We start from the raw sequence: 6251 nt of genomic DNA, 5'->3' as shown, positions 1-6251 counted from the left end.
CATTAAAAGAAATATACAGGAAGTGGACTTGGCCCAATGGATAGGGCGTCTGCCTACCACATGGAAGGTCCGCAGTTCAAACCCTGGGCCTCCTTGACCCATGTGGAGCTGGCCCATGCGCAGTGCTGATGCACGCAAGGAGTGCCCTGCCACACAGGGGTGTCCTGCATGTAGGGGAGCCCCACACACAAGGAGTGCATCCCATAAAGAGAGCCACCCAGTGCGAAAGAAAGTGCAGCCTGCCTAAGAATGGCACCGCACACACAGACAGCTGACACAGCAAGATGATGCAACAAAAAGAAACACAGAATCCTGGTGCCACTTATAAGGATAGAAGTGGTCATAGAAGAACACACAGCGAATGGACACAGAGAGCAGACAACTGGGGGAGGGGGGAAAGAGGAAATAAATAAATAAAAATAAATAAATCTTTAAAAATAAATCACTAAAAAAAAAGAAATATACACCACAATCAAGTGGGTTTTATCCCAGTTATGCAAGGGTGTTTCAACACAAGAAAATCAATTAGTGTAATAAACCACATTGATAAATTGCAGAAGAAAATTCACATGATCCTTTCAATTGATGTAGAAAAGGCACTTGACAAAATACAGCTCCCTCTCTTGACTAAAAACAAAAAACATAAAAACACTCCAAAAGATAGGAATAGAAAGAAGTTTTCTAAATATGGTCAAGTGCATATACGAAAAACCTACAGCTAGCAGAGTACTCAATGGTGAAAGACTGAAAGTTTTCCTGCTGAGATCAGGAACAAGCAAGGATACCCACTGTCATGATTGTTATTCAATATTGTACTAGAAGTTCTAGTTAGAGTAATTAGGATAGATAAGAAACAAAAAATTAAATAAAATAAAAAAGAAATAAAAGATACCCAAAGAAGATCCTTTTGTGGTTCATGAGATGATGAATGATCTTCACACATATGTGTGAGATGTGCCTCTCTCAAATCTTGTTATGATGTTGGCACATTATGTGCGTGACCTGGGAAAAAAAAGCATACAAATAAGAAAGGAAGTATTAAACTTTCACTCTTCACTGATGATATGATCCTATATCTAAAATCTCCTGAAAAATCCACAACAAAGCTTCTAGAAAAAATAGACAATTTCAGGAAAGTAGAAGAATACCAGATTAACACACACAAATCAATAGCATTTTTATACAATACTGATGTGCAATCTGAGGTGGAAATAAGAAAAAAATCCATTTATATTATAATAGCAAGTAAAACAATCAAATATTTAGGAATAAACTTAAGAGCATAAAGGACCTACATTCAGAAAACTACAAAACATTTCTAAAAGAAACTGCAGAAGACTTAAATAAATGGAAGGACAGTCCTCTTACATGGAGTGGAAGACTAAATATCATTAAGATGCCAATTCTACCCAAACTGATTTACAGATTCAATGAAATCCCAATAAAAATTCCAACAGCCTTTTTTACAGAAGTAGAAAAAACAATTACCAAATTTATTTGGAAGGGTAAGGAACTCTATATTCATGTGACCCGGCAATGCCATTATTAGGTATACACCCAGGAGAACTGAGAGCAGAAACATGAGCAGGCATCTGCACATGTTCATAGCAGCATTATTCACAATGGGCAAAAGATGGGAAAAACCCAGATGTTCCTCAATTGATGACAGATAAACGGATTGTGGTTTATATACATGATGGAACATTATGCAGTGGTAAAAAGAAAAGAAGTCATGAAACATATGACAACGTGGGTGAACCTGGAGGACATTATGTTGAGTGAAGCAAGCCAGACGCAAGAGGACAAATACTGTATGATATTGTCTATAGTGAAATAAATATATTGGGTAAATTCATGGAGTTAATAATTAGAATATAGGTCACTAGAAAATAGAATGAAGATAGAATGGAAAGCTGAGACTTAATTTGTGTGCAGATTTGATAAAAATGTCTGTAAATCTTTGGAAATGAATAGAAATGGTGAAAGCATATCACGGTGTTTGTAACTAGTAATGCTATTGTATGGGTATGACAGTGGTTGAAAGGCAAAATAAGGTCATGTATATTACTAGGAGGGAGAGAAGACGGCAAAATAGTAAAAGAAAATGGATGAAGCCAGATATATGTACAGTGATTCTGAGGTTCCATTACATTTTCCAGGGGCAGTATTATATAACCTTAGGAAGAAGCTATACTGACAACAGTGGAATTTTTCAGAAAGGAAATGAATGAAGCCAAAGTAGTGAATAAAATTTAAAAGGAAATAAAGGACTTTCATTTCTACTCAGGATGTAGAAATCTTCTATTACCATTTCCTCAATCTAACCAATTTTTAAAAGCTGTAAATCTACAATAGGATAATTTTTCTTGAGCCTACCAGAAAGATGAGGTTGTAAAAAATCTAAGAAATCATATTCCACAGATGGACAAGCCACTCTAAAAGGAGATGGAACAAATGCAGTTTCACCTTAGACAGAGCATAGGAGAAAATGTGGTCACTGTACAAGATTGGAAAAATACAGATGTTTTATAGAATTGTTAAAGCCAAATTTGAGCTATAGTCCTGACTGTGAAAAACAATGAGCCCTAGATTTAAGGGCTTTGCATTCACCCTCAATATCGTCCCTGCAGGTCTTAGATCAAGTGCTCATGAAGAAGAGGAGGGGCAGGTTGGGAGACCTTCAGACAAGGTCACTGTGCAACCCATGAAATACCCACTATCCTCCTCCTTTCTTATGAAATGAGTAACTGCTATTGCTTTACAAGTATAGCTTTATTTAGACTTTGGTCTGATGAAAGGTATACAAATCTGCAATACACAATCATAGAATTGCTCCTGCGTACTGATAGCACAATTCCAACTCTTCTTGGAGTGGCTTGTCCCTCCATGCAATATGAGTTCTCAGATTATTACAAACTCGTCTTTCTTGTAAGCTCAAATGAATACCAAGTTTTGCTTCCTTTTTTCTTCTCCCTAGTTACCCAACCAAAGCTGAAATCCTGTACTACGATCTTTCTAAAACCCTCTTAATTAGAAACTGCGTGCTTTCACATGGCATGTGCTCTTCCTTGCTGCAATAAGTAATAATATAAAATTGTCCACCACAGGTGTTCCTGGGTCTTTGGCTAAAGAGCACTGACAATTACGAGGTTAAAAGATCTAGCTGAGAGGATAAACAACATTAATTGATACAAGAGAATTTGCTCCATAAGGATGTAATCTATAAGGTACTGTCCAATGAATTACTAGAGAATAACTGTTAAAAAGTACACACACAACATAAGACAAAAATATTGTATCAACAAGACTGAGTATATTCACTAAAGATGAGGATGTAATCGTGAACTTACTGATAAGCCAATAGGAAAAAAACAAAGAAAAATGTTAAAGAAAAAATAAAACATGGGGGAAAACTATCTGAGAACTATGGTAAAATATCAAACTGTTTCATATACATATAGTTAGTGTACTATGTAAGAATAGAAAGGGAGTGCATCTAAAGAAATGTTTAAGAAGATAATGACCATAAATTTTCTGGATATAAGGAAAGACATCAAACCTTACGACTATGAATGTTAAAAATGCCTAGGAAGGTGGAAAAAAAGAAAAAAACAAACACATATAGACTTTTTGATCTCACAACTGAAAAATAAAGAAAAATAGAAAATGATGGAAGTCAGATGATAGTACATACCACATTCTGAAAACAAACACCCATGAGAATTATAAGACACCATCAATACTGATTCAAGCCAGAACAAAATGGTTTCAAGTACTGAAAGGTAATAACTGTCATTATAAGATTCAATATCAATATCTTTTAAACATAAAAACAAAATTAAAATTTTCCACTAAAATTAACACACACATACAGAAAAATATATACCCAGAAGACTTGTGCTTCAAGAATTTCCAGGTATAAAAAGAAATGATAACAGAAGAAACCTTGGATCTACTCAAATAAATAATAACATATATATATAATTTAAGATAAATATATCCAATACTGGATGTTTAAAAATTTAATTGCTTTAAAATAATTGTCTACAGGAAAATTCCATTGGTTCATTTGAGGCTTGAGTTACATATAAAAGTAAAATTATAAGAAAGAATGGGAAAGATGAATTGTTTCTCTGCTACTCTAAGGTTAATAATCCCTAAAGCAACCTCTGTGAAAAGAGAAGACAAATTTCCCCATAAATATTAAAAGGAGGGTAATAAAATTTTATAAATATCTTATTGCTGTTAACTTTCATAATTTAGATGAAATATGCAATTTTTAAGATATTCACACCAAACAATTAACTAAAACAGGTGCATACCTTTTAATTGTAATTAAAATAATTGAATTTTTCCTAAAACATAATCAACATGAAAAAAATTATTTTCCTAATGTGAAAAACTCATGTTTCCCTCAGACTGTGGAATGTGGACACAGTGCTATGTGAAACCTTGACATATGTGGAGAAGAGGACAACACCTTGTCAGATGGTAGAGCAACAACATAGAAAAACCTGGGGACCAGGGCTAACTCATGGAAATGAACTGCCCACAAACCCTAGTAAGCAAAATCTGCATTATGTCTAAGAATGGTACTTTCCCCACTGTTGAGCCACTCTGTTTCTGAAACCCTTTATTCTTTATTTAATTTTATTTTGTAAAGATGATTTAGATTACATTAATGTTACATTGAAAATATTGGGGATTCCCATATACCCCATCCCTTCCCCTCCCCCCACTTTTCCACATTAACAACATCTTTCATTAGTGTGCTACATTTTGTTATAATTGATCAGCACATATTGAAGCATTGCTACTAACCAAAGTCTATAGTTTACATTACTGTTTACAATTTGTACTTCACAATTTTGTAGGTTTTGACAAAATGTATACTGGCCTGTATCTATTATTGCAATATCACACCAAACAATTCAAATGTCCCCAAAATGCCCCATGTTACACCTATTCTTCCCTCTCCCTCCCCTCAGAAGTTATGGCACCCACAGCCTTGATAGCAATGCTGAAATCCTTTCTTACACTAGGACATAGGATGATACATCCATGTTTGAAAAGATTTAGCTGGTTTTCCAACATCATACTGTCTTCTCTCAGCATCTGTACAGAATGTCTGTCAGCAAAATACCCCTGTAACAAACACAGTTTTGTTAATTTTTTGAAAAACGTAATAAAGAAATGGATTATATTTCAATGCTGACAGGAATTATATACTTTTGTAGAAAAAACGGTCATACTATAGAATGGTGATGAAGAATATGGACTCCACAGTCTCTCTGGGTTCAAAGGCGAGCTTGTCCTTTATACACTGTTGACTACCCACGATCCAGTTCTTCATCTCTCTGTGCCCCAGTTCTATCCTCAGTACAATGCAGCCCTTCAAGTGCATTTACTGGGTCATTCTTCTAGGTCATGGGGATACAGGAATGAACCTAATTGGCAATAATCTTGTTCTCAGAAAGTTCTCATAATGGAGGAAAATGGAGAGGAAATAAAAGGAATAAGCAAAACATGAAATTATTATTTGGATTTACTGCTATGAAAAAGAAATTCATCAAGGATTAGGGAAGGAAATGTGATTTTAAATAATATGGTGAGGCATGGTCTTCGGAGGAAAGAATGAGAAAAGATCCCGTTATCTGGGCAAAGCAAATTTCAGGAAGTTTAAAAAATGGAAAAAGTCCGGCCATCATCAGGACTAATGAGTATAGGGAAGGAGAAGTGTGAGGAGGTCAGTGTGGCCACACCAAAGAGAGCACAACAGATACAAAGATGAAGGATGCATTCAGAAAACTGAGGAGGAGAGGCAAGTTCTTATTAGCCCTGAAGGCTCTTATAATATTTTGATTTTTCACCCATTTTGGAAGTCATGTAGGTTTTGTGAAGCAAAGAGACAAGATCCAAATTATGTTTAAGAGTAATAGTCTATGGGCGGTGGACTTGGCCCAGTGGTTAGGGCGTCTGCCTACCACATGGGAGGTCCGCCGTTCAAACCCCAGGCCTCCTTGACCCGTGTGGAGCTGACCCATGTGCAGTGCTGATGCGCGCAAGGAGTGCCCTGCCACGCAGCGGTGTCCCCCGCATAGGGGAGCCCCACGCGCAAGAAGTGCGCCCCATAAGGAGAGCCACCCAGCACGAAAGAAAGTGCAACCTGCCCAGGAATGGTGCCGCCCACACGGAGAGCTGACACAAGATGACACAACCAAAAAGAAACACAGATTCCCGTGCTGCTGACA

The 6251-nt window shown here is 36.4% G+C and overlaps 1 non-coding gene across 1 annotated transcript; it reads left to right on the top strand.

Annotated features, from left to right (window-relative positions):
* Positions 1-901: 901 nt before the first annotated feature.
* On the top strand, positions 902-1003 carry LOC131277443 (small nucleolar RNA U13). Its single transcript, XR_009184617.1, has one exon. It is a non-coding gene; the product is annotated as a small nucleolar RNA U13 (small nucleolar RNA).
* Positions 1004-6251: the final 5248 nt, after the last annotated feature.

Source organism: Dasypus novemcinctus (assembly GCF_030445035.2).
Source record: "Dasypus novemcinctus isolate mDasNov1 chromosome 21 unlocalized genomic scaffold, mDasNov1.1.hap2 SUPER_21_unloc_1, whole genome shotgun sequence".
Lineage (NCBI taxonomy): Eukaryota > Metazoa > Chordata > Mammalia > Cingulata > Dasypodidae > Dasypus > Dasypus novemcinctus.
This window is presented reverse-complemented; position numbering and strand designations above follow the sequence as displayed.